General features: G+C 38.8%; 1 pseudogene; it reads left to right on the forward strand.

Moving 5' to 3' along the window:
* Window positions 1-231: 231 nt before the first annotated feature.
* On the forward strand, window positions 232-20,907 carry LOC135567703 (nucleotide-binding oligomerization domain-containing protein 1-like; annotated as a pseudogene).
* The last annotated feature ends 5,926 nt before the right edge of the window (window positions 20,908-26,833 follow it).

A 26,833-nucleotide genomic window follows, 5' to 3' on the forward strand; every position in this document is an offset into this window, starting at 1 on the left:
TCTAATCAAGATACTGTATATTACAGCTTTATATTTAATAAATAAATAAAAGTTGCATTTTTATTCCACTTTGACAGTAGAGTGTTTTGTGTCGATCATTGGGGAAAAAATGACAATGAAGTCCATTTTAATCCCACATTGTCACAAGAAAATGTGGGGGAAGAAATCAAGGTGTGTGAATACTTTTTTTTGTTTTTGCACATTATTACATTGACTTACAGGTCAACTGATATGAACCAGAGGCCAGACATGGAGTCTTCCTCAATGAAGAAGTCATCCTACAATTCTGAGGATCTTAAGGAGATATATTCCCTCAAAATTAGTCTGTCTGAAGATGATGCAGATATTTCAGAGCGGGACACTAAAAGGTCAGAGAACATTGTGTTTGACTCTTTCATTATCATGTTTTTTTGGATTCCAGACATTTGATTCAGTACATAGTTTAGATATTTTACGCCATGAATGAAGTGTACAATGTTATCTTCCCACCACCTTTGAAAGCCAAACCGGAAGTTTTACAAAGTTATTAATTGATAAGAATGTTCTGTGTTCATGTTTTTTCCCCTCTAGTGGCTACCTTGAGAGACCTGTGTCTCCAGTATTCAGTGTGTTGTCAATGGAGAGTGATGTCTTCTCCAATGACGTCACTGATAAGTGCCTTCTTGACTCAAGGTGATACAAATATCCTGGTAGTTTCACTACGTTTCAATCATATTACACAGGGTTGAATCAGAGGCAGAATACACTCAATATGTATTTGTGTTAGTTATTACATTAATTTTGTTGTGGAATATCGTTAATTTGCATTTTAATGTGTCTTAGACTCGTACAATGATTGACAGATTATATTCGCTGTCTAGTTTCACTGTCTACATTTACATTTACATTTAAGTCATTTAGCAGACGCTCTTATCCAGAGCGACTTACAAATTGGTGCATTCACCTTATGACCTCCAGTGGAACAGTAGTGCATCTAAATCTTTTCAGGGGGAGGAGGGGGGGTGAGAGGGATTACTTTATCCTATCCTAGGTATTCCTTAAAGAGGTGGGGTTTCAGGTGTCTCCGGAAGGTGGTGATTGACTCCGCTGTCCTGGCGTCGTGAGGGAGTTTGTTCCACCATTGGGGGGCCAGAGCAGCGAACAGTTTTGACTGGGCTGAGCGGGAACTGTACTTCCTCAGTGGTAGGGAGGCGAGCAGGCCAGAGGTGGATGAACGCAGTGCCCTTGTTTGGGTGTAGGGCCTGATCAGAGCCTGGAGGTACTGAGGTACTGTCTACTTAATATAAGAAAACAACATTTCATTCTGCAAATAAAAAGTGGATTTTTTTTTTAGATTGTAGGAACTTCAGTTCTACTTCTATGAACGTCATGATTCAAGGTCAGATAAACAAGCTAGCTTAAGCAACTAGCAATTGAGCAGCTAGTTAGTGAGTGAGAGCCATTATTAGCATGCTAACATGAGTATCCAGTGGAATCCAGATCGCTGATGCTAATGTAACAAATGCTATGTTTAAGCTTAAACTCAATTGGACCAGTTAGGTTCGCTTACTTGAGAAGTAGGGAGAAATGAAGAACGCAAGACTGAATAATTTAGGAAAAGAATGCCGGCTTGAATTATGTGAATACATTTTTATTTTTAATTTTTTAAGAATCACATTCAGTAAATATTGATATGTGAAATGTGTACAATGAACGTAGATATCGCCCACAAATTTATTTATTTATTTTTATTTTACCTTTATTTTACTAGGCAACTAGTTGCTCCTACCCTCTACTTTTTTGAACATTTTGTTAAAAATCGCGCAACATTTCAGCGCCCTGCTACTCATGCCAGGAATATAGTACGTTCATATGGTTAGAATGTGTGTATAGGAAACCCTCGGACGTTTTTAAAACTGGTTAAATCACGACTGTGGCTATTACATAACGTGCGTTACATCAGAAAGCGCAGGAAAACCTGATCACAGAAAATGGAAATAAATATCCTTGCGCCACTTCCAGCAATTGTTAACAGTGAGCCGAATTAGATAAGACCGAGCATTCAACTCCCACAGCATCCCCATGCAGTCGAGTATCTTGTGAATTTAATCCTCTTTGATTCTTGGTTGAACCGAAAGAGGGGCACGACGTACCTCCGGTCTCCGCCCAGATCATTCCGGAAGAGCTCTCTCCTGAAATTTTTTCCAAGACGACAGCTAATGATATGTACATCGCCTACGGATGATTTTTATCGCTTATTAACGTTTACTAATACCTAAAGTAGCATTACAAACGTATTTCGAAGTGTTTTGTGAAAGTTTATCGTCTACTTTTGAATTTTAAAAATGACGTTACGTTGTGAAATCGCTGTTTTTTTCGTTTATCACACAGTCTACATATAACGATATCTTGGCTTTATATGGCCCGATTTAATCGAAATAAAGACCCAATCGTGTTTATGGGACATCTAGGAGTGCCAACAAAGAAGATGGTGAAAGGTAATGACTGTTTTCTATTTTATTGTGCGGTTTGTGTAACGCCGAAATGCTAATTATTTTGTTTACGTCCCCTGCTGTGCTTTTCTGTTGTAGTGTATTGGTGCATGCTATCAGATAATAGCTTCTCATGCTGTCGCCGAAAAGCATTTTAAAAATCTGACTTGTTGCCTGGATTCACAACGAGTGTAGCTTTAATTTGATACCCTGCATGTGTATTTTAATGAACTTTTGAGTTTTAACTAATACTATTAGCATTTAGCGTAGCGCATTTGCATTTCCAGAGCTCTAGTTGGGACGCAAGCCTCCCAGGTAGAGCAAATTCTTATTTTCAATGACGGCCTAGGAACAGTGGGTTAACTGCCTGTTCAAGGGCAGAACGACAGATTTTGTACCTTGTCAGCTCGGGGATTTGAACTTGCAACCTTTACCCTGGTTACTAGTCCAATGCTGTAACCACTAGGCTACCCTGCCGCCTCTACACTCTAACCACTAGGCTACCCTGCCACCTCCACACTCTAACCACTAGGCTACCCTGGCTACCTGCCACCTCTACACTCTAACCACTAGGCTACCCTGCCGCCCCTGCTCTACACTCTAACCACTAGGCTACCCTGCCTCCTCTACACTCTAACCACTAGGCTACCCTGCCTCCTCTAACCACTCTAACCACTAGGCTACCCTGCCTCCTCTACACTCTAACCACTAGGCTACCTGCCACCTCTACACTCTAACCACTAGGCTACCCTGCTCTAACCACTAGGCTACCCTGCCACCTCTACACTCTAACCACTAGGCTACCCTGCCACCTCTACACTCTAACCACTAGGCTACCCTGCCTCCTCTACACTCTAACCACTAGGCTACCTGCCACCTCTACACTCTAACCACTAGGCTACCCTGCTCTAACCACTAGGCTACCCTGCCACCTCTACACTCTAACCACTAGGCTACCCTGCCGTCCTGCTTATAGTTTACTAGGGTATCTCAGCTTTCAATGCTCAAAGTTCAATACAAATACAATAAACATGAATCCACAGAAAAACACAACCCAATTAAAAAATACTGACTTATAAACCACTATGAGATGGAAATCAAATGTGAGTGACTGTACATATCAATAAACATTGTAAGGTGTGTAAATGTGCATATGACAGTCCCAATGCAATGTATGGTGCATTTCAGTGTCCTCCAAGGGAAAGGAAAATACATCTTTCTTCTACAAATCTTCTTACAGATGTCTTGGGTTCCTTGGTGGAACTGAATCCATACTCTGAAAAATCTGACCTGACTTACAAACAGGATCTCACACAATATATATACAATGAGTACCTTTCATATTAACATTAATATAGTTCTTAGCTTTAATCTCTTACACGAATAAGAAAATAAAACACTTTAACTACATGCTCACGTGAACTAAACAATAAACTAGACTGGACAATACTGTGGACTTTAAACTTTAACTACAGCACCAGGCTCACATGAACTAAACAATAAACTAGACTGGACAAATGGAAAGTACTTCTGCTTACACCTTACACCTATACACCATTTCTCATTAAGTAATCTAAAATATAACTGTGTACCAAAACGGATTTTATAGACGTATGAAAACTAAAATAGATTGTAATAGCTGTCAACTTTAAAACACATCACAATATAATATAATACGATTGGTTACTGGAATCTCACTAGTTAACGATAAGTATTCAACATTAGTTGACCTGCGTTACACTATCATCCAAAGCACACTAAATAACCTCGTAGAAACTTCCGTCCAACTTCTATTGTCTATGTGTGTTTTTGTTTTTCAGTACACAGCAGGACAGATCAACATCACCAGACCGTCTGTCAGTGAAAAGTGAAAGTTCAATGTTCCGGCCAGAAAACTTCCACAGGGCAGTTTCCTCATGATTCAAGGTAAGAAACACGCTTCTCTAGTTTGAATCACCAAATAATGATAATAGCCTGATGTGCCTCTGTCTTACACAGCCTCCAGCGGTCAGAAGACAATCAATTTGAGAAGACACACAAAATTCCAATCCAGGTTTGCACGTACTTTTTAAGTATAGTTATTGATTAGTCTGGCTAAACTGATTGATTGGACATTTTTGTTCTGGCTAATACATTTCCACACATCTTGGGGCGGCAGGTAGCCTAGTGGTTAGAGCATTGGACTAGTAACCAAAAGGTTACAAGATTGAATCCCCGAACTGACAAGGTCCAAATCTGTCATTCTACCCCTGAACAAGGCAGTTAACCCACTGTTCCTAGACCAGATAACCCACTGTTCCTAGGCCAGTTAACCCACTGTTCCTAGGCCAGTTAACCCACTGTTCCTAGACCAGTTAACCCACTGTTCCTAGGCCAGTTAACCCACTGTTCCTAGGCCAGTTAACCCACTGTTCCTAGACCAGTTAACCCACTGTTCCTAGGCCAGTTAACCCACTGTTCCTAGACCAGTTAACCCACTGTTCCTAGACCAGTTAACCCACTGTTCCTAGACCAGTTAACCCACTGTTCCTGGGCCAGTTAACCCACTGTTCCTAGACTAGTTAACCCACTGTTCCTAGACTAGTTAACCCACTGTTCCTAGACTAGTTAACCCACTGTTCCTAGACCAGTTAACCCACTGTTCCTAGACTAGTTAACCCACTGTTCCTGGGCCAGTTAACCCACTGTTCCTAGACCAGTTAACCCACTGTTCCTAGACCAGTTAACCCATTGTTCCTAGACCAGTTAACCCACTGTTCCTTGACTAGTTAACCCACTGTTCCTAGACCAGTTAACCCACTGTTCCTAGAAAAGTTAACCCACTGTTCCCAGACCAGTTAACCCACTGTTCCCAGACCAGTTAACCCACTGTTCCTAGACCAGTTAACCCACTGTTCCCAGACCAGTTAACCCACTGTTCCTAGACCAGTTAACCCACTGTTCCTAGACCAGTTAACCCACTGTTCCTAGACCAGTTAACCCACTGTTCCTAGACCAGTTAACCCACTGTTCCTAGACCAGTTAACCCACTGTTCCTAGACCAGTTAACCCACTGTTCCCAGACCAGTTAACCCACTGTTCCCAGACCAGTTAACCCACTGTTCCCAGACTAGTTAACCCACTGTTCCTAGACCAGTTAACCCACTGTTCCTAGACCAGTTAACCCACTGTTCCTTGACTAGTTAACCCACTGTTCCTAGACCAGTTAACCCACTGTTCCTAGACTAGTTAACCCACTGTTCCTAGACCAGTTAACCCACTGTTCCTAGACCAGTTAACCCACTGTTCCTAGACCAGTTAACCCACTGTTCCTAGACCAGTTAACCCACTGTTCCTAGACCAGTTAACCCACTGTTCCTAGACCAGTTAACCCACTGTTCCCAGACCAGTTAACCTACTGTTCCTAGACCAGTTAACCCACTGTTCCTAGACCAGTTAACCCACTGTTCCTAGACCAGTTAACCCACTGTTCCTAGACCAGTTAACCCACTGTTCCTAGACCAGTTAACCCACTGTTCCTAGACTAGTTAACCAGTTAACCCACTGTTCCCAGACCAGTTAACCCACTGTTCCTAGACCAGTTAACCCACTGTTCCTAGACCAGTTAACCCACTGTTCCTAGACCAGTTAACCCACTGTTCCTAGAACAGTTAACCCACTGTTCCCAGACCAGTTATCCCACTGTTCCTAGACCAGTTAACCCACTGTTCCTAGACCAGTTAACCCACTGTTCCTAGGCCAGTTAACCCACTGTTCCTAGACCAGTTAACCCACTGTTCCCAGACCAGTTAACCCACTGTTCCTAGACTAGTTAACCCCCTGTTCCTAGACCAGTTAACCCACTGTTCCTAGACCAGTTAACCCACTGTTCCTAGACCAGTTAACCCACTGTTCCTGGGCCAGTTAACCCACTGTTCCTAGACCAGTTAGCCCACTGTTCCTAGACCAGTTAACCCACTGTTCCTAGACCAGTTAACCCACTGTTCCTAGACCAGTTAACCCACTGTTCCTGGGCCAGTTAACCCACAGTTCCTAGACTAGTTAACCCACTGTTCCTAGACTAGTTAACCCACTGTTCCTAGACTAGTTAACCCACTGTTCCTAGACCAGTTAACCCACAGTTCCTAGACCAGTTATCCCACTGTTCCTAGACTAGTTAGCCCACTGTTCCTAGACCAGTTAACCCACTGTTCCTAGACTAGTTAACCCACTGTTCCTAGACCAGTTAACCCACTGTTCCTAGGCCAGTTAACCCACTGTTCCTAGACTAGTTAACCCACTGTTCCTAGACCAGTTAACCCACTGTTCCTAGACCGGTTAACCCACTGTTCCTAGACCAGTTAACCCACTGTTCCTAGACCAGTTAACCCACTGTTCCCAGACCAGTTAACCCACTGTTCCTAGACCAGTTAACCCACTGTTCCTAGACCAGTTAACCCACTGTTCCTAGACCAGTTAACCCACTGTTCCTAGACCAGTTAACCCACTGTTCCTAGACCAGTTAACCCACTGTTCCTAGACCAGTTAACCCACTGTTCCTAGACCAGTTAACCCACTGTTCCTAGTCCAGTTAACCCACGGTTCCTAGACCAGTTAACCCACGGTTCCTAGACCAGTTAACCCACTGTTCCTAGACCAGTTAACCAACTGTTCCTAGACCAGTTAACCAACTGTTCCTAGACCAGTTAACCCACTGTTCCTAGACCAGTTAACCCACTGTTCCTAGACCAGTTAACCCACTGTTCCTAGACCAGTTAACCCACTTTTCCTAGACCAGTTAACCCACTGTTCCTAGACCAGTTAACCCACTGTTCCTAGACCAGTTAACCCACTGTTCCTAGACCAGTTAACCCACTGTTCCTAGACCAGTTAACCCACTGTTCCTAGACCAGTTAACCCACTTCCTAGACCAGTTAACCCACTGTTCCTAGACCAGTTAACCCACTGTTCCTAGACCAGTTAACCCACTGTTCCTAGACCAGTTAACCCACTGTTCCTAGACCAGTTAACCCCACTGTTCCTAGACCAGTTAACCCACTGTTCCTAGGCCAGTTAACCCACTTTTCCTAGACCAGTTAACCCACTGTTCCTAGACCAGTTAACCCACTGTTCCTAGACCAGTTAACCCACTGTTCCTAGACCAGTTAACCCACTGTTCCTAGACCAGTTAACCCACTGTTCCTAGACCAGTTAACCCACTGTTCCTAGACCAGTTAACCCACTGTTCCTAGACCAGTTAACCCACTGTTCCTAGACCAGTTAACCCACTGTTCCTAGACCAGTTAACCCACTGTTCCTAGATCAGTTAACCCACTGTTCCTAGACCAGTTAACCCACTGTTCCTAGACCAGTTAACCCACTGTTCCTAGACCAGTTAACCCACTGTTCCTAGACCAGTTTGTTGTTATTAGCTGACTTGGCTGGATAAAACTTTTTTTTTAAATAGCATGTACGTGTTAGTCATTTAGCAGATGCTCTTACCCAGCTAGGTGGGACAACCATATTTAAGTACATTTTCCCTCAGTAAAGTAGCTATTAGCAATGTCCGAGCTTGTAAAGGGGGGGAGTCAAGTGCGAGTGTTTGTTCACCAAAGGCTTCTTTTTTGGGGGGGGTGGGTTTCCTATTAAACATGCAATATGTCTTGTCTCATACCAGGCACTCAAAAATCCTTTAGAGAAGTTGGCAGAGGATGAGTGGGGTCAATTCATGACCCAACTGAACAAGAAATACCCTTCAAACTTCACAGACGATCTGCACAATCAGAGTGTCCTTGAAGTTGTCAAAAACATACTTGTGAGCCTCAATGAGGGGGCTTTCAGGGCCACTGTGAACATCCTGAGGAACATGGATCAGAATGAACTTGCTGATTCACTGCAGAGAGAGGAGGCGGGTATGAATTCTGTGTTTTTGGTTTGATTCAATTACAAGGTCATTCACTTACTTGATTATACAATCATATCCTTGCACTCATATTCTTTAATATTGGTGCCGTATTTAGCCAATCAATAGTGGAAAATAGTATTTATTTACTTCGTTAAAATATAGAGTATGTTGTTACCAGTCCATATGTTACAGAGTACTGTATTTTTTTAAATACGAAAAATACATTTTTGTCTTCCAGTCTGTCAGTTCTGTGAGAAGCTACAGCACCAACTGAAACAACAAACATATTTCCTCCCCACTATCACTCAGGGAGAGAAGGTTCAAATGCAACAGATGTACACAGACACCTTAATGGAGCTGCTTAGTGACAAGAACGAGAGATTAGGATACATAGAAGGTGTGGATCAACTACTAAGTCAAAAAGGAGTTTTTAATGATAAAGCACAGGTCACTTTCATCACGGGCGATGCTGGGACTGGCTTCAACAGTCACAGAGTCTCTGGTCCAAAGGTGAACTGGACACAGGGGCAAGGTTCCTCTTCGCATTTTCCTGCAGACAGTTCAGTGCATTCCAAGAGTCGGAAAAGGTTTCTCTTTGGGATCTCATCTTCAAGCATAACTACACATGCCCAGATGGAGATATGAGAAACAACGTTGTTGAATACATCCTTAAGAACCCAGAGATGGTGATCTTCACATTTGATGGATATGATGAGATCAACAGTAATTTCGATCAGGGAACCGACTATGAGATCTCCTCACCTGAGGAGACAGCACATCCACTAGTGTTGATCAAGAGCCTACTCAGTGGGAAGTTACTCAATGGGTCGCAGAAGGTTGTGACAGCTCGAACTGGCACAAAATTCCTGAGTATGTTGGTTCGAAGAGGGTAATCCTAAAGGCTTCTCAATTGATCAGTTGCAGAAGTACACTGACCAATATTTGAAAGGAAATGAGCATCAGAAGCTGCTTACTGTCCAAATAAACTCTAACCACCTCCTCCAAAGCCTCTGCCTAATTCCTCTGTTCTGCTGGATTGTCTTTGAGAGTTTCAGTCAATCAGTGGAGATCTTGACAACTTTGGATCGTGGTGTGACCCTAACCAGTATATTCATGGTCCTGGTCAGGGCTTTCTTTATCCGCTCAAATCTCAACATATACACAGAGGCTGGCAGCTGGAAGTTTAGAGCTTTTGCGAAGTTGGCCCATCTCGGGATGGAGAAAGAAAAGTTTGTGTTCAACTTTGATCATTTATCCTCTTGTGGTATTGGAGAAAATGACTTAAAGGTGGGGATCTTAATACCAGCCAGACAATGGAAAAACTGCAACATTTCAGTTCATGCATCTCACTCTCCAGTCTTTCCTCACTGCTCTCCATCTTGTGCTGGAAGAACAGATGAGTACAAGAGGCATTGTGCAATTCTTTCCACAGTTGCAGAGTCAGCACATTCTTCGTTCGTCATGGAGAAGGGGATCAAAACCTCAAACTAAGAGCAGATCTCAGACCAACGAGCACCATCATTACACCAATCTCTTCTTGTGCGATCTGCTTTCCAAACGAAACAATTACCTTCAAGAGCCCTTAATGTCTCAACCTTTGTTGAGAAAGAAACAAGAGCTTCTCATTTCTTTTCTCTCAGATAATGTGAAGTTGAATTTCAGAAATGTACCCCTGGACAAAATCGATGATGGGATTGCAGTGCGACTGACACACGACATGCTATGGATGCTAAGGTACATCTTTGAAACAAGGAGTGACAAGCTGGCCAAGTTGGCTGCCAAAGGCTTCTCTGCTCAGGTCATTAAGCTCATATACTGTAAAATAGACTCAGTTGACTGTGGAGCGCTCGCCTTTGTACTGCAGTATCAAAAGGAATTCTACTGTTTAAACCTGGATAACAACAACATTTCAGACTATGGCATTCAACAGCTAACACCATTGTTCAGTAACCTGACCACCTTAAGGTAAAGATGAGTAATCACTTCAGAAATATTATAAAACTATTTCTGGCTGACCCATTCTGTTCTGGATTGGTCAAGCATGACAACAATTGCTCCCCAATAGTTTGCTACTTCCTAACGGTTTGTAATTATGCTATGCAGGCTTTGTGACAATCAAATCCGAGATGAGGGTGTGGCTATATTCACAGATTTAATTTCTGAAGTACAAATTGTTAAAAGGACTCACGTGAGTACAGACATGTTGCAGTAGAACAATTACATAAATGTTTAAGGGTTGTGCGCAATAAATTTAAAAAAAAATCAAGTTAATTCATTTAAATTTGACTCCACAGGATTCAGAATGTGAATTGAATTTTAATTTAAGGAAGTAGAATTGAATTCCTTTACATTCAAATCAATTAAACTGAGACATGAAACTAGAATTTTGTCTGGAAATAAATCCTTCATTTAAAACTGCATCCTTTTCACAATTTGAAATCAAATTCTAGAATCAAATGAGAATTTATCGGCCATTCTCAATTCAATTGACCCCTGACTTTTCACATTTCATGAGATAATCATTTTGATCGTAACTAATTTGCTTGTATTAAAAAAAAAAAACAATTCTTACCAGACTTTTCACCAATCATATCACTGACATTGGAGCAAAACACATTGCAAGGATTATTGAAGAGTGCCCCCATTTCCGAACGCTTGCGTATGTATATCATTTTTTGTTTGTTAATAATGTCAAAGACTTACCATTACTGTAACTACCATAAATTGTATTGGTGTCGCTTGGTAAATTAAGATTATAAGAGACGTTGGGTGTCGTTTTCAAAGTGCAAAAGCACTTTGCAAAGAGGGAAAAAAATACTGTAAACCTCTTTATAATCTCGCGGTTTGATTTCATTTGAAACTTTTCTTCAACAATGAAGGAATTATGGAGGTGATTGTAGAAATAGGATAAATTGAGCTCAAAGATCAACAGTGGCCTCTTTCAAAACGCACATTGATGACAAAAAGTTTGAATTCAATCAAACGGCAAGATAAAAAAATTGGTTTATAGTTTTTTTTGGCTCTTTGCACAGTGCTTTCTTGCACCTACAAAAATGTTGCCTGTTAAGTTTTGGAATAAAGCTAATACAAGAATGCAACTTCTAAAGTTGCCTTCTCAAACTGTGCACTCAAACTGGGCTCCCGGGTGGGTGCAGTGGTCTAAGACACTGCATCTCAGTGCTAGAGGCGTCACTACAGACCCTGATTTGATTCCAGGCTATATTACAAATGGCCGTGATTGGGAGTCCCATAGAGTGGCTCACAATTGGCCCAGCGTCGTCCGGATTTGGCCGGGGTAGGCTGTCATTGTAAATAAGAATTTCTTTCTTAACTGACATGCCTTGTTAAATAAAAGTAAAATAAACTATAAACAATGTAACATACTGTAAAAGTGTCACCATGATGTTACACAGATACAATTATCTTTAAAAAAAAAAGTGTTTATTTTTAGACGTGGAAACAACAGAATTACCGGTGAAGGAGGGAGGTACTTGGCTAATGCAATTCAAAGGAGCAAAACCATCTACTATGTGGGGTGACATTTATTATTGTTATAAATAATGATTTGCAGATTAGATTATTTTTGTACCAACATTCTTTTGAAGTTCAAACATTCCTACCTATTGATTCTTGAAGAATATAACTTCCTCTGCCTCATGAGTTTAGTTCAACTGTCTTTCCCCATCAGAACCCAAAATATAAGCTTTTTCAACAAAGCGATATTGTAAACAATTACTTCACAGCCTCACACCATGGTTATATCAATAATGTTGATATCATTGATGGTTATGTCCTTGTATCCATAGCTCTATGAACTTCAGAGTGTTTACATTTCTCTAGCCCCATCCCTCAACTTTTTTGACAAAACAATTATTGATTCAACTGCTGATTTGCAGCTCTAACAAAGTATTGTGAAAAATCTCAATTCCATCGTTAAAGCTGGAATCCACATAACATAAAACAGCGCCTTTGTTCTGGTTTTTATTTGGTAGTTGAAATGGAGGAGAGGAGTATCCGGCAACGTGGTAAAACATCATTGCATTTTTGTTGTTGTAATATCCCAAAGGATGTGGCAGTTTCACCAAGTACGGATTCCATCTTAAGTGTTGATTCTCTATTGATAAGGGGCTCACCCCATAGTCACAGTACCTTCGGAATTTATTCAGACCCCTTGACTTTTTCCACATTTTGTTACGTTACAGACTTATTCTAAAACGGATTCAATAGTTTTTTTCCCCTCTTCAATCTACACCCAATACCCCATAATAACAAAGCAAAAACAGTTTTTTTTTTAATTGATGCAAAATATATTTAAAAAATATATAAAAAATAATGAAATACTACAACAACAAAAAATTCAAAGTGTGAATACTTTTCCGAATGCACTGTATGGGATTTTAAAAGAGTTGATGCATATTTCTGTTTTTTTTTTGTGCCTTTATTCTCGGCTACAGCATGTGGGGTAACAAAATTGGAGATGAAGGCGCTAAACACTTTGCAGAGGCCATAAGGAACCATCCCAATTTGTCAGCTGTGAGGTTAGATGAACATTTTCACTTGGATCCCATCCTGTTTGTAAATGGTTTGAGATGAATGAATGAAAAGTCTAATAGATTTCAATTGACATTTTTCAGCTAATCAACATAATGTACGGAATATTATGTGTCTGCATGACTTTCAGAGAATAATTCTCATCACTAAGAAGATCAATAAATATAGGCCCCTGATGTAACCGTTCTTTTTTAAAGCAGCATGTGAAAATGTGAAGGGTTTTAGACATACAGTCAGGTCCATAATCACTGGCACCCTTGATAAATTCGCAATTGTAAATGAGAACTTGTTCTCAACTTGCTTACCTGGTTAAATAAAGGTGAAATAAAAATAAATAAATAAATAAATAAAGATGAGCAAAAAACACTGTATAAAATAAATCATACAAATACTATATATATACTATATATACTAAATACTATATTGTAGGCTCATTTTTTTGGGGGGGGGGGGGGGGGAATTATATTATTTCATAATAATAATCTCAGGGAAAGATATTTTGTTTAATAAGTAATGAAAAAATACTAAAAAAAGATAGTGGTAAAAATAATTGACATATAATCAATATCTTTCAATATCTTTCAATACCTTTCAATATCTTTCAATACCTTTCAATATCTTTCAATACCTTTCAATACCTTTCAATACCTTTCAATACCTTTCAATATCTTTCAATACCTTTCAATACCTTTCAATACCTTTCAATATCTTTCAATACCTTTCAATACCTTTCAATATCTTTCAATACCTTTCAATATCTTTCAATACCTTTCAATATCTTTCAATACCTTTCAATATCTTTCAATATCTTTCAATACCTTTCAATATCTTTCAATACCTTTCAATACCTTTCAATACCTTTCAATACCTCAACTTACGAGGGTAATGGCACTGAACCTTTTTCTTTTTTTTTTCAATTTAAAGTTTTATTAAGTTCTTGTTTTTCAATCAACCAACAAAACACATTCCACATTCACAGATGTGACAGGCTTTAAAAAAATAAAAAGTAAAAAAATAATAATACATTTGAGAAAATTAAAATACAATTAAAATGAATGATAAAGTCAAATAAAAGCATTTATTTTTCTTAATCTATATATTTTCCTTGGTACCTGTATATACATACATACATACACACATACATACATACATACATACATACATACATACATACATACATACATACATACACACATACATACATACATACATACATACATACATACATACATACATACATACATACATACATACATACATACATACATACATACATACATACATACATACATACATACATACATACATACATACATACATACATACATACATACATACATACATACATACATACACACATACATACGCACACGTACTCAAAAACTAAATTAAAATAAAAACACACACACAAACAAAACAACATACCACTTGCAGCAGCACTATCAAGGTTCTTATCAGCTATTTCAAGCATTCGCTGAGACGATGGGCCAATAATTCGTTTTTAGGTTTTACAGTACCTTACACAACATGTATCTGCGCATTTCCCTAGTCACCCCGTTCACTCTGTCCAGTTTGAAATATAGTTGAATAGTGGGGACCAGAGTCTATCAAACTTGGGCTGTCTCTTGTGGAGGTCATAAGTGAGCTTTTCAAGAGGAAGGAAGTCAACAATCTGGTCAATCCACATTTTAAATGTAGGAGGGGTATTAGAGGCCCACAATAGAAGAATACATTTCTTAGCAAAGTATGTAATAGTCATAAGCAAATTTTCTCTGTCAGGATCAAGAACAAAGTCCTGCTGGGCATTAAGAAGATAGATACATGGGGTCATATCAAACTGTACCTCTAGTATTTTCTGTGCAGCAGTATGTACAGATTGCCAGAATCTGGCAATCTCCCTACAGCTCCAAAATACATGCATATAGGTTCCACATTCAGAGGTACATCTTTTACAGTTAGGAGACATATCTGTTTTCATTCTATGGAGTCTCAAAGGAGTATAATAAAATTTTGTACAAAAATTTGTAATTAGATTCTTTCATTTTTACACTGGTAGAGGAGCAGTATACCTTCTCGCAACCCTCCGCCCATAACTCATCACTAATAGTCAGACCAAGGTCCTTTTCCCAGATTATTTTCAAAGGAGTAAAGGAGGAGCTTCCTTTCTCAGAAAGGAGTCTATAGATGCAAGATATTTTGCCTTTAATGGATTGTGCTGTGACAAGAAGGGTTTCAACTTCATTCAACTGAGTTCTAAACCTCCTCTTGGAGGTAAATGAGGAAATGACATGTCTAATTTGAAGATATTAAAAATAGGATCTTGGCACATCGAATTCACTGCAGAGCTCTTGAAAGGATTTCAGTGTAGTGGTTTTCTGATGAAATAGGTCTGAAAAGGTCCTGATTCCTAGAGTATGCCAAAGATTAAAGTTGGCATCCCTCAGGGCTTTTGGCAAGTCTGGGTTGCCTACTATAGGCGAGTGAGAACATATTTGGGAGGAAATGCCCAGGTATTTCTTACAGTCCCTCCACGCTAGTAGGGTGCTGTAAATCACAAAGGATTTCGCTATGTTGCCCACTTCACTAAAGTTATTAATGAATATAATTGAGCTTAAGGGCAATGAACCACAGGATTGGGCTTCTATCTGAATCCACGTTGACTCTTGTCTGTTTGTGATCCATGTTAGCATGTTGCGGATTTGGGCAGACCTGTAGTACAATTGAAGGGAGGGAAGGGCAAGGTCACCTTTAGATTCGGGTTTTGATAAAGTGGAAAACTTGATCCTAGGTTTTTTATTGCCCCATATAAATTTGGTGATGCTTTGGTTAGTTGTTTTGAAGAAGGAAACTGGGAGATAGCATGGGAGCATCTGAAATTAGTAGTTCAGTCTAGGGAGGACGTTCATACGGATTACATTAATTCTTCCTACTAAGCTAATTGGGAGGGAGATCCAGGTTTGGAGATCGTTCTTGATTCGATCCAGGAGTGGAAGATAATTTTCCTTAAAAAGGCTATTCAGATCTGGTGTTATGAAGATCCCGAGGTATTGAAACCCCTGTGTTTTCCATTGGAAAGGACAAAGTGTCTTCATAGAGCTGGTGAGTGTAATATTGAGAGGGCAGACAGTGGATTTATTAAAATTGATCTTATAACCTGAGAACTTGCCATACTGAGCAATTGTGTCTAAAATGAGAGGGAGGGATTTCTCAGGGTTGGATATGTAGAGCAAGACATCATCCGCGTAAAGCGAAATCTTGTGCTGCAGGCCACCTGCAGAAACACCCATAATACTTGGATTGCTCCTTATCAGCTCTGCCAGAGGCTCCGCCCCCAACAAGTAGAGCAGCGGGGACAGCGAGCACCCTTGTCTTATGCCCCGTTCCAGAGGGAATCTGTCAGAGTTCAGTCCATTAGTAGTCACCATGGCATTTGGATGAGAGTATAGTGATTTGATCCATTTAATAAAATTTGGGCCCATATTGAACTTTTCTAAGACTGAAAACAGAAAGCTCCACTCCATCCTGTCAAACGCCTTCTCAGCATCCAGTGAAGCCAGCAGGACAGGGGTCTTTTGTGCGTTTACTTGATCAATAATATCAAAAAGACGGCGAATGTTATCAGAAGAGTATCTGTCTCTAATAAATCCAGTTTGGTCCGCTTTTATTATTTTGGGAAGAAGAGTGTTTAGTCTTATGGCGAGCAATTTGGTAATTATTTTATAGTCGAAATCCAACAAGCTTATGGGCCGGAAGGACGAGCAGGATAGGGGGTCCTTGTCCTTTTTTAGCAACACTGTAATGCGAGCTGTGTGCATTGAGTCTGGGAGAATCTCGGTTTTGCAAAAATCCTCCAGCATTGGCATGAAGATAGGGCTGAGCTGGGGCCAAAAAGCTTTATAGAACTCTCTGGGGAATCCATCTGGGCCTGGGGACTTATTAGGTGGCATGGAGGTAATTGCCTCCAGGATCTCCTCAGGAGTGAGGGGGAGTTGAGATCTTCCTGGTCGGTCTCTGATAGTTTAGGTAGCGAGATTCCCTCTAGGAAAGAGTGGAGTTCTGCCTCCGTGTGTTTTCTCTCAGAGGTATATAGTTTGCAGTAAAAATCATGAAAAGTTAAATTGATCTTTTTTGGGTCATATGTGACCTCGTCCTCTGCTGTTCGGATAGCCATGATTGTACGCTCTGACTGCTCCTTTTTTAATTGGTAAGCAAGCAATCTACTGGGCCTATTGCTATACTCATGGTATTTCTGTTTAGTAAAGAAAACTTTTTTTATCTCCCGAGTGTAGTCCAAATTCAGTTTGGCTTTGGCTGCTTTAAGATGACTCCAGGAAGTGCTGTCTAGGGATTGTTTATGTATTTTTTCACAGCATTCCAGCTCCCTCTCAAGATCTAGCCTGTGTGCTTCCATTGCTTTTTCTTAGAGGAAGCATATGCAATTAGATGACCTCTTAGTGTGGCTTTAGCAGCGTCCCACATTGTGGCCGGAGAAACAGGGGAATCTTTATTGTCTTGTGTGTAGTTGTCTATCCATGTAGTTACTAATGTATGGAACTCGTCATTTGATAGCATGGAGGTGTTGAATTTCCAGCTCTTTGACCTCGGGATGTTTTTGCAGAGGTCAAAGCGGAGGTGGACAAAGGCGTGATCTGAAAGTGCTATGGGTCCGATTGTACAAGTGGCTGAATTTATGAAACTCTTTGGGATAAAAATGTAATCTATACGGGAGTAGGTGTTATGGACATTAGAGTAGTATGTATAGTCCATAGATGAGCTATTATTCTCTCTCCAGATATCTATCAGCCCCATCTCTTTAGTAAGAGAGTTCAACATCTTTGCAGATCTAGGATTTGTGGTGGGGACTTGAGATGATTTGTCTAGGGTTGGGTTAAGGGTACAATTAAAATCTCCGGCCACCACACCAAAGGAGACACAATGCTCATTGAACAGTGTTATAATTTTTGACATGAAGGCAGGAGTATCTGTGTTAGGGGCGTATATGTTTAATATAGTAATTGGTTGACCATATAGTGACCCAGTTATCAAAATAAATCTCCCCTCCGGATCAGATATGTTTTTGTCTATTATGAATGGAAAATTTTTATGGATAAGTATGGCTGTGTGGCTCTACTGTTTGATTTGAAAGATGAGAAATCCACCTGTCCCACCCAAGCTCTGCGGAGTTTGGCATGTTCAGCATCACAGAGGTGTGTTTCTTGTAATAGCGCAATGTCTGCTTTTTCCTTTTTTAGAGCACATAGTATCTTTTTCCGTTTTATTGCATGCCCTAGACCATGGCAGTTCCCTGTCAATAGATTTAAGGTATTAGTCATCGTCATCGAGCAGTAATCGAACTTTAGTGCAAGTCATCGCTGGGTAAAAGTGGATAGTAATTACAGCTGCGTTCACATAAAAGGAAAATAAATGGTGTACATAAAATAATAATCTCTGAACACCCCAGCCGAGTTCCCAAACAACTCGACACATCCCGTTGGATCTATTCCCCCCCCCCCCCCATATCGGCTATATGTCGTCTTACCTCCTTTAGTAATGGCATTAATCGCATTTAGTCATTGGTCTGTTTCTCATTGGCCAGGATTGTCTTTCAAAAACGTTTTGCCTCTTCGGGAGTTTTGAAGTGTCGCAAGGCTCCTTGGTGAAGAATCCTGAGCTCGTTTGGGTATTTGAATCCCCTGAAGATGCCTCGGTCAATGGAGTATTTCTTCACTTCGTCAAACTCTCGGCGCTTTCGGCGTATTCCAGCTGACAGGTCCTGGTGTAAAGCGAGTTTGGCGTTTCCCACTGTGATGGTGTTGTTTTTCGCCGCCTGTAGGACTCGTTCCTTGTCGGTGAATCTCAGGAAACGTATGGTGATTGGGCGCGGTGGTTGTCTGGCTGCTGGTGGGGGCCTCAGTGCTCGGTGAGCTCTCTCGAGTTCTATGGGCCTGTCGGTGGGCAGGTGGAGCCACTCGGGAAGTTTGTCTTGCAGGTAGCGGATCAGTGGCATGTTTCCCTCTTCTTTTTCGCCCAGATTGAATAGAACACAATTATTCCTTCGCCCCCTGTTTTCCAGGTCCTCTGTTTTCTCTTCCAGATGCTCGATTTTCTTTTTTAGCATATGCTATTGTTTCCATGGCATCTGTCAATAAGTTTTCCATGGATAGGATTCGCCCCTCTGCCTCGTCCAGGCGCCCCGCGTTTATGGTTATCTTGTTGTTGATGTCAGGCAATGCGTTTTCCAGGATTGTCACCTTGCCCCCTATCGCACTGAGCTGAGAGTTAATGGCATCTAATTTGGTGTTTAGTTCTGTACGTTGGGATCTCAACTCAGAGAGGATGTCTTCGACAGAGTGCGAGGTTGGCATTCGTTGTGCCTCGTGGGGGAGCGGGTTCTCTTGCTCCTGGCTAATGGCGCTAGTTTTTTCTGAAGCTAGCTTCTTCTTGGAGGCTTTTTCCGTCGCTAATACTCGAGTCCGGGTAAAAATGTCACCTGTAGTGTCGCTTTTTGTAGCCGCCATGACTTTTTCTTACTAAAGCTAAATGAGTGTGAACTTGGAATGGAGGTAAGATTAGGAATTGGAAACTACTTGTGCGGAGCCAAGGGTCACGTGATCCCCGCTCCTGAACCTTTTTCTAAAAATGTTTGATCACATTGGAAGGGATCTTAGAACATTCCTCCATACAGAATCTTTCCACATCTTTGATATTCTTTGTCTGCGCTTACGGACTGGCCGTCTTCAATTCAAACCACAGGTTTTCAAATGGGGTTCAAGTACGAAGACTGAGATGGCCATTGCAACATGTTGATGTTGTGGTCCAAATTTTTATTTTTTTTGTTGTGGATTTTGATTAGTGACCGGGGTTATTGTCTTGCTGTGGTCAATTTTAAGCATCTTGGCAGAGGAAACTTTTCTCTGGGTAAAGTTAATGATGCCGTTGACTTTAGCAAAGGGCCCCAGAACCAGTGGAAGCTAAATAGCCCCATAACATCAAAGATCCACCATTATATTTTACAGTATGTATGGGGTTCTTTTCTGCTTATGCATCCTTAATTCAACGCCAAACCCACCACTAGTGGGCGTGGCCAAAGAGCTCTTCTTTGCTCAACTTTATCAAGGGTGCCAATAATTTTGGACCTCACTGTAGCTATGCGTATTTGACATGGTATTAGTATGGTAATAGCAAAGATAGACGTCTACCTGAATCATTCATGGTACTGTACTAGCAGTCTGGTCAAAGGTAATTGTGTTGAGTAATAATAATACGAAATATGAACATTAATTGATTTCTCATAAAGCCTTGCCGCCAATGGAATAACATTCATTGGAGGGAGAAGTCTGGCTGCTGCACTCAAAGAGAACACGGTTCTCAAGTGTCTCTGGTAAGAAAATACTCTTCTCTACGCGAACAAAATAAAGTACTAAAATTATCACACAAAAAAAAACAAAGTGGAGTAGAGAAAAGACGATCTGAGAGAATTCTTGAAGAAGGTTTTATGTGAAATTGTCTTCGCATTGAATCCCTGATTCATAGGTTGCATGAAAATGAGTTGACAGACGATAATGCAGCAGATTTTGCTGATGTCATAAGGTCCAGTACATCAATACATCAACTCTGGTAAGAAGAAACAAATTCAATTAATTTCAAACTGTCAATCATATTCTAGAATGTATCTACAATTAAAACGACCATGCGTGTAAACCAAGCTGTCAAATGTGAAAAAACAATAGTTTCAGAAGATGGACAACACAAAAGTTCTAAAAGTTTGAGGTACAAATTTAACTATACACTTGAACTTAGAAATTCGGTACTGGAACATAAATATTCTACATTGTTCCAATGTGCTTTCATTGGTTGCCTCCAGTCCTATGGAGAAATGAGAATGGAAATATGTTTCCTCAGGTTCATAAACAACAAGATGACGGTGAATGGAGTCAGGCTACTGGCCAGTTCCCTTCAATACAACCCATCAATTACAATGTTGTGGTGAGACTTCCTTTACATTTGTTGGGCAAACATTGTTCTGAATACAAATTACATAAATAAATATAGCTGCAAGCAGCATTGCCAGGGTTCAAGATGTGGGCCAACTTTGCACCATCAGGACACATTGGGCACATCACCCTAGGATGAGCTACTTCTGTACTCCTTGCCACGCTTGCCAAATATCAGAACTGAACATAAAACAGATCATGAAATACACTTTTTGACGTATTTTGGATTATTAATGATGTTGACTACTTTAAAATGTATTATTCTACAGGACAAGGGACCGACCGGCACCACATTTGGTATACAGCATCTATAGATGCACATCTTCTAACACAATATTTTCCAGGATTCTAGCTCAAACAAAATGGCCACCAATGAGCTTGCATGGATGACTTTTCCTGTCCAACAGCGTAGCCATATAGCCAAACTTAACCATACTTTATGGGTTATCGAGACTCATATCCCTGAGCATGTGCGCCAAAATAAGAGAGGTGAGAGAGAGAGGGGAGGTGGGAGAGAGAGGAGGTGGGAGGGGAGGTGTTAAATCAATGTGAATAATATTCTATTGCTCTGTTTATTATTGGTTATTTGTCTGTCTGATACCCATGGAACTCTTCGTATCATAATATATCATGTATTTTGTAATTGTCTTTGGTCCACAAAATAATTAGAATAGATAATAAGACGCTGGCTGTCCTTGGCGACCCATCTCACCCTCCACACCCTCAGTTGGACAGGCTTCCCTCTGGCCGCCGGCGCTTCAGAATGCCCATGGCCAAGAGGAACGTGATCCAACATTCAATCATTCCTTGTGGTGTTGGACTACTAAATGTAAAGTCAATTGTATCAGTATATGTAATGATCTATCCAATGCAGTTGGGACAGCGGTTGCTTGTGAGTGAATGTATTAATGTCCTCTATGTTGTTAGCGTATACAACATGATGGACTGACTGGTTAAAATGTGTATGATATGACAGTGTATGTATAGGAGATCTTTTTTAATGGAAGGTAATGCTGAAGAAACAGGTTTATTCCCTTCTATTCTAAAGTACTCTATGATATTCTATATTATTATATTGTATAGTATTATATTATATTGTATAGTATTCTATTTTAATGTATAGTATCGTATTCTATTGTATAGTATTCTATAGTGTTCTATTCTAAAGTATATTATTCTATTCTATTGTATAGTATTATATTCTAATGTTTAGTATTCTGTTCTATATTATTATGCAGTCTTCTATTGTATAGTATTCTATTCTATTGTATAGTATTCTATAGAGTTCTATTCTAATGTATAGTATTCTATTCTATTGTATAGTATTCTATTCTATTGTATAGTATTCTATAGAGTTCTATTCTAATGTATAGTATTCTATTCTATTGTATAGTATTCTATAGTGTTCTATTCTAATGTATAGTATTCTATTCTATTGTATAGTATTATATTCTAATGTTTAGTATTCTGTTCTATAGTATTATACAGTCTTCTATTCTATTGTATAGTATTCTATTCTATTGTATAGTATTCTATTATATTGTATAGTATTCTATTCTATTGTATAGTATTTCTTATCCTGTATCTATTAAACATTCTGTTTCTTACCCAGTATCATCCTCTGTTTCTTACCCTGTATCTATTCAACATTCTGTTTCTTACCCTGTATCTATTAAACATTCTGTTTCTTACCCTGTATCTATTAAACATTCTGTTTCTTACCTTGTATCTATTAAACATTCTGTTTCTTACCCTGTATCTATTAATCATTCTGTTTCTTACCCTGTATCTATTAAACATTCTGTTTCTTACCCTGTATCATCCTCTGTTTCTTACCCTGTATCTATTAAACATTCTGTTTCTTACCCTACCCATCTGTTTCTTATCTCCTCTGTTTCTTATTCAAAACATTCTGTTTCTTACCCTGTATCATCCTCTGTTTCTTACCCTGTATCTATTAAACATTCTGTTTCTTACCCTGTATCATCCTCTGTTTCTTACTTACCCTCTATTAAACATTCTGTATCTATTAAACATTCTGTTTCTTACCCTGTATCTATTAAACATTCTGTTTCTTACCCTGTATCGTCCTCTGTTTCTTACCCTGTATCTATTAAACATTCTGTTTCTTACCCTGTATCATCCTCTGTTTCTTACCCTGTATCTATTAAACATTCTGTTTCTTACCCTGTATCTATTAATCATTCTGTTTCTTACCCTGTATCTATTAAACATTCTGTTTCTTACCCTGTATCTATTAAACATTTTGTTTCTTACCCTGTATCTATTAAACATTCTGTTTCTTACCCTGTATCTATTAAATATTCTGTTTCTTACCCTGTATCATCCTCTGTTTCTTACCTACCCTGTATCATCCTCTGTTTCTTACCCTGTATCTATTAAACATTCTGTTTCTTACCCTGTATCTATTAAACATTCTGTTTCTTACCCTGTATCATCCTCTGTTTCTTACCCTGTATCTATTAAACATTCTGTTTCTTACCCTGTATCTATTAAACATTCTGTTTCTTACCCTGTATCGTCCTCTGTTTCTTACCCTGTATCTATTAAACATTCTGTTTCTTACCCTGTATCATCCTCTGTTTCTTACCCTGTATCATCCTCTGTTTCTTACCCTGTATCTATTCAACATTCTGTTTCTTACCCTGTATCTATTAAACATTCTGTTTCTTACCCTGTATCTATTAAACATTCTGTTTCTTACCCTGTATCTATTAAACATTCTGTTTCTTACCCTGTATCATCCTCTGTTTCTTACCCTGTATCTATTAAACATTATGTTTCTTAACCTGTATCTATTAATCATTCTGTTTCTTACCCTGTATCATCCTCTGTATCTTAGCCTGTATCTATTAAACATTCTGTTTCTTAACATTCTGTTTCTATTAAACATTCTGTTTCTTACCCTGTATCTATTCAACATTCTGTTTCTTACCCTGTATCTATTAAACATTCTGTTTCTTACCCTCTATCTATTAAACATTATGTTTCTTAACCTGTATCTATTAATCATTCTGTTTCTTACCCTGTATCATCCTCTGTATCTTAGCCTGTATCTATTAAACATTCTGTTTCTTACCCTGTATCTATTCAACATTCTGTTTCTTACCCTGTATCTATTAAACATTCTGTTTCTTACCCTGTATCATCCTCTGTTTCTTACCCTGTATCTATTCAACATTCTGTTTCTTACCCTGTATCTATTCAACATTCTGATTCTTACCCTGTATCTATTAAACATTCTGTTTCTTACCCTGTATCTATTAAACATTCTGTTTCTTACCCTGTATCTATTCAACATTCTATTTCTACCCTGTACATTCTGTTTCTTACCCTGTATCTATTAAACATTCTGTTTCTTACCCTGTATCATCCTCTGTTTCTTACCCTGTATCTATTAAACATTCTGTTTCTTACCCTGTATCATCCTCTGTTTCTTACCCTGTATCTATTAAACATTCTGTTTCCCTGTATCCATTTTGTTTCTGTATCTATTAAACATTCTGTTTCTTACCCTCTATCTATTCAACATTCTGTTTCTGTATCATACCCTGTATCGTCCTCTGTTTCTTACCCTGTATCTATTAAACATTCTGTTTCTTACCCTGTATCATCCTCTGTTTCTTACCCTGTATCTATTAAACATTCTGTTTCCCTGTATCTATTAAACATTTTGTTTCTTACCCTGTATCTATTAAACATTCTGTTTCTTACCCTGTATCTATTAAATCATTCTGTTTCTTACCCTGTATCTATCCTCTGTTTCTTAAATATTCTGTTTCTTACCTACTGTATCATCCTCTGTTTTCTTACCCTGTATCTATTAAACATTCTGTTTCTTACCCTGTATCATCCTCTGTTTCTTACCCTGTATCTATTAAACATTCTGTTTCTTTACCCTGTATCTATTAAACATTCTGTTTCTTACCCTGTATCTTACCCTCCTTCTGTTTCTTACCCTGTATCTATTAAACATTCTGTTTCTTACCCTGTATCTATTAAACCTCTGTTTCTTACCCTGTATCTATTAAACATTCTGTTTCTTACCCTGTATCTATTCAAACATTCTGTTTCTTACCCTGTATCTATTAAACATTCTGTTTCTTACCCTGTATCTATTAAACATTCTGTTTCTTACCCTACCCTGTATCATCCTCTGTTTCTTACCCTGTATCTATTAAACATTATGTTTCTTAACCTGTATCTATTAATCATTCTGTTTCTTACCCTTCTGTTTCTTACCCTGTATCATCCTCTGTATCTTAGCCTGTATCTATTAAACATTCTGTTTCTTACCCTGTATCTATTAAACATTCTGTTTCTTACCCTGTATCTATTAAACATTCTGTTTCTTACCCTCTTATCTATAAAACATTATGTTTCCATCCTCTGTTTCTTATCTATTAAACATTCTGTTTCTTACCCTGTATCTATTAAACATTCTGTTTCTTACCCTGTATCTATTAAACATTCATTCTGTTTCTTACCTGTATCTATTAAACATTCTGTTTCTTACCCTGTATCTATTCAACATTCTGTTTCTGTACCCTGTATCATCAACATCTGTTTCTTACCCTGTATCTATTAAACATTCTGTTTCTTAACCTGTATCTATTAAACATTCTGTTTCTTACCCTGTATCATTTATATTTCCTCTGTTTCTTACCCTCTATTCAACATTCTGCCTGTATCTATTAAACATTCTGTTTCTTACCTGTACTTCCTGTATCTATTCAACATTCTGTTTCTTACCCTGTATCTATCATTATGTTTCTTACCCTGTATCATCCTCTGTTCTTACCCTCCCTGTATCTATTAAACATTCTGTTTCTTACCCTGTATCATTCAACATTCTGTTTCTTACCCTGTATCTATTCAAATTCATTCTGTTTCTTTATCTTATCATTCTGTATCTCATCTATTAAACATTCTTACCCTGTATCTATTAAACATTCTGATTCTTACCTGTTCATCAACATTCTGATTCTTACCCTGTATCTATTCAACATTCTGTTTCTTACCCTGTATCTATTAAACATTCTGTTTCTTACCCTGTATCTATTCAACATTCTGTTTCTTACCCTGTATCTATTAAACATTCTGTTTCTTACCCTGTATCTATTCAACATTCTGTTTCTTACCCTGTATCTATTCAAACATTCTGTTTCTTACCCTGTATCTATTAAACATTCTGTTTCTTACCCTGTATCTATTCAACATTCTGTTTCTTACCCTGTATCTATTAAACATTTTGTTTCTTACCCTGTACATTCTGTTTCTTACCCTGTATCTATTCAACATTCTGTTTCTTACCCTGTATCTATTAAACATTCTGTTTCTTACCTGTATCATCATGATGTTTCTTACCCTCTATAAAACATTATGTTTCTTACCCTGTATCTATTAAATTAAACATTCTGTTTCTTACCCTGTATCTATTCAACATTCTGTTTCTTCCCTGTATTCTGTTTCTTACCCTGTATCTATTAAACATTCTGTTTCTTACCTGTATCATCCTCTGTTTCTTACCCTGTATCTATTAAACATTCTGTTTCTTACCTGTATCTATCCTCTGTTTCTTACCTGTATCTATTCAACATTCTGTTTCTTACCCTGTATCTATTCAACATTTTTGCTTACCCTGTATCTATTCAACATTCTGTTTTTCTTACCTGTATCTATTCAACATTCTGTTTCTTACCCTGTATCTATTCAACATTCTGTTTCTTACCCTGTATCTATTCAACATTCTGTTTCTTACCCTGTATCATATTCAACATTCTGTTTCTTACCTGTATCTATTAAACAACATTATGTTTCTTACCCTGTATGTTTCTTACCTGTATCTAACATTCTGTTTCTTACCCTGTATCTATTCAACATTATGTTTCTTACCCTGTATCTACTGTTCT

Source organism: Oncorhynchus nerka, unplaced genomic scaffold (assembly GCF_034236695.1).
Source record: "Oncorhynchus nerka isolate Pitt River unplaced genomic scaffold, Oner_Uvic_2.0 unplaced_scaffold_1845, whole genome shotgun sequence".
In the NCBI taxonomy this organism is placed as follows: Eukaryota; Metazoa; Chordata; class Actinopteri; order Salmoniformes; family Salmonidae; genus Oncorhynchus; species Oncorhynchus nerka.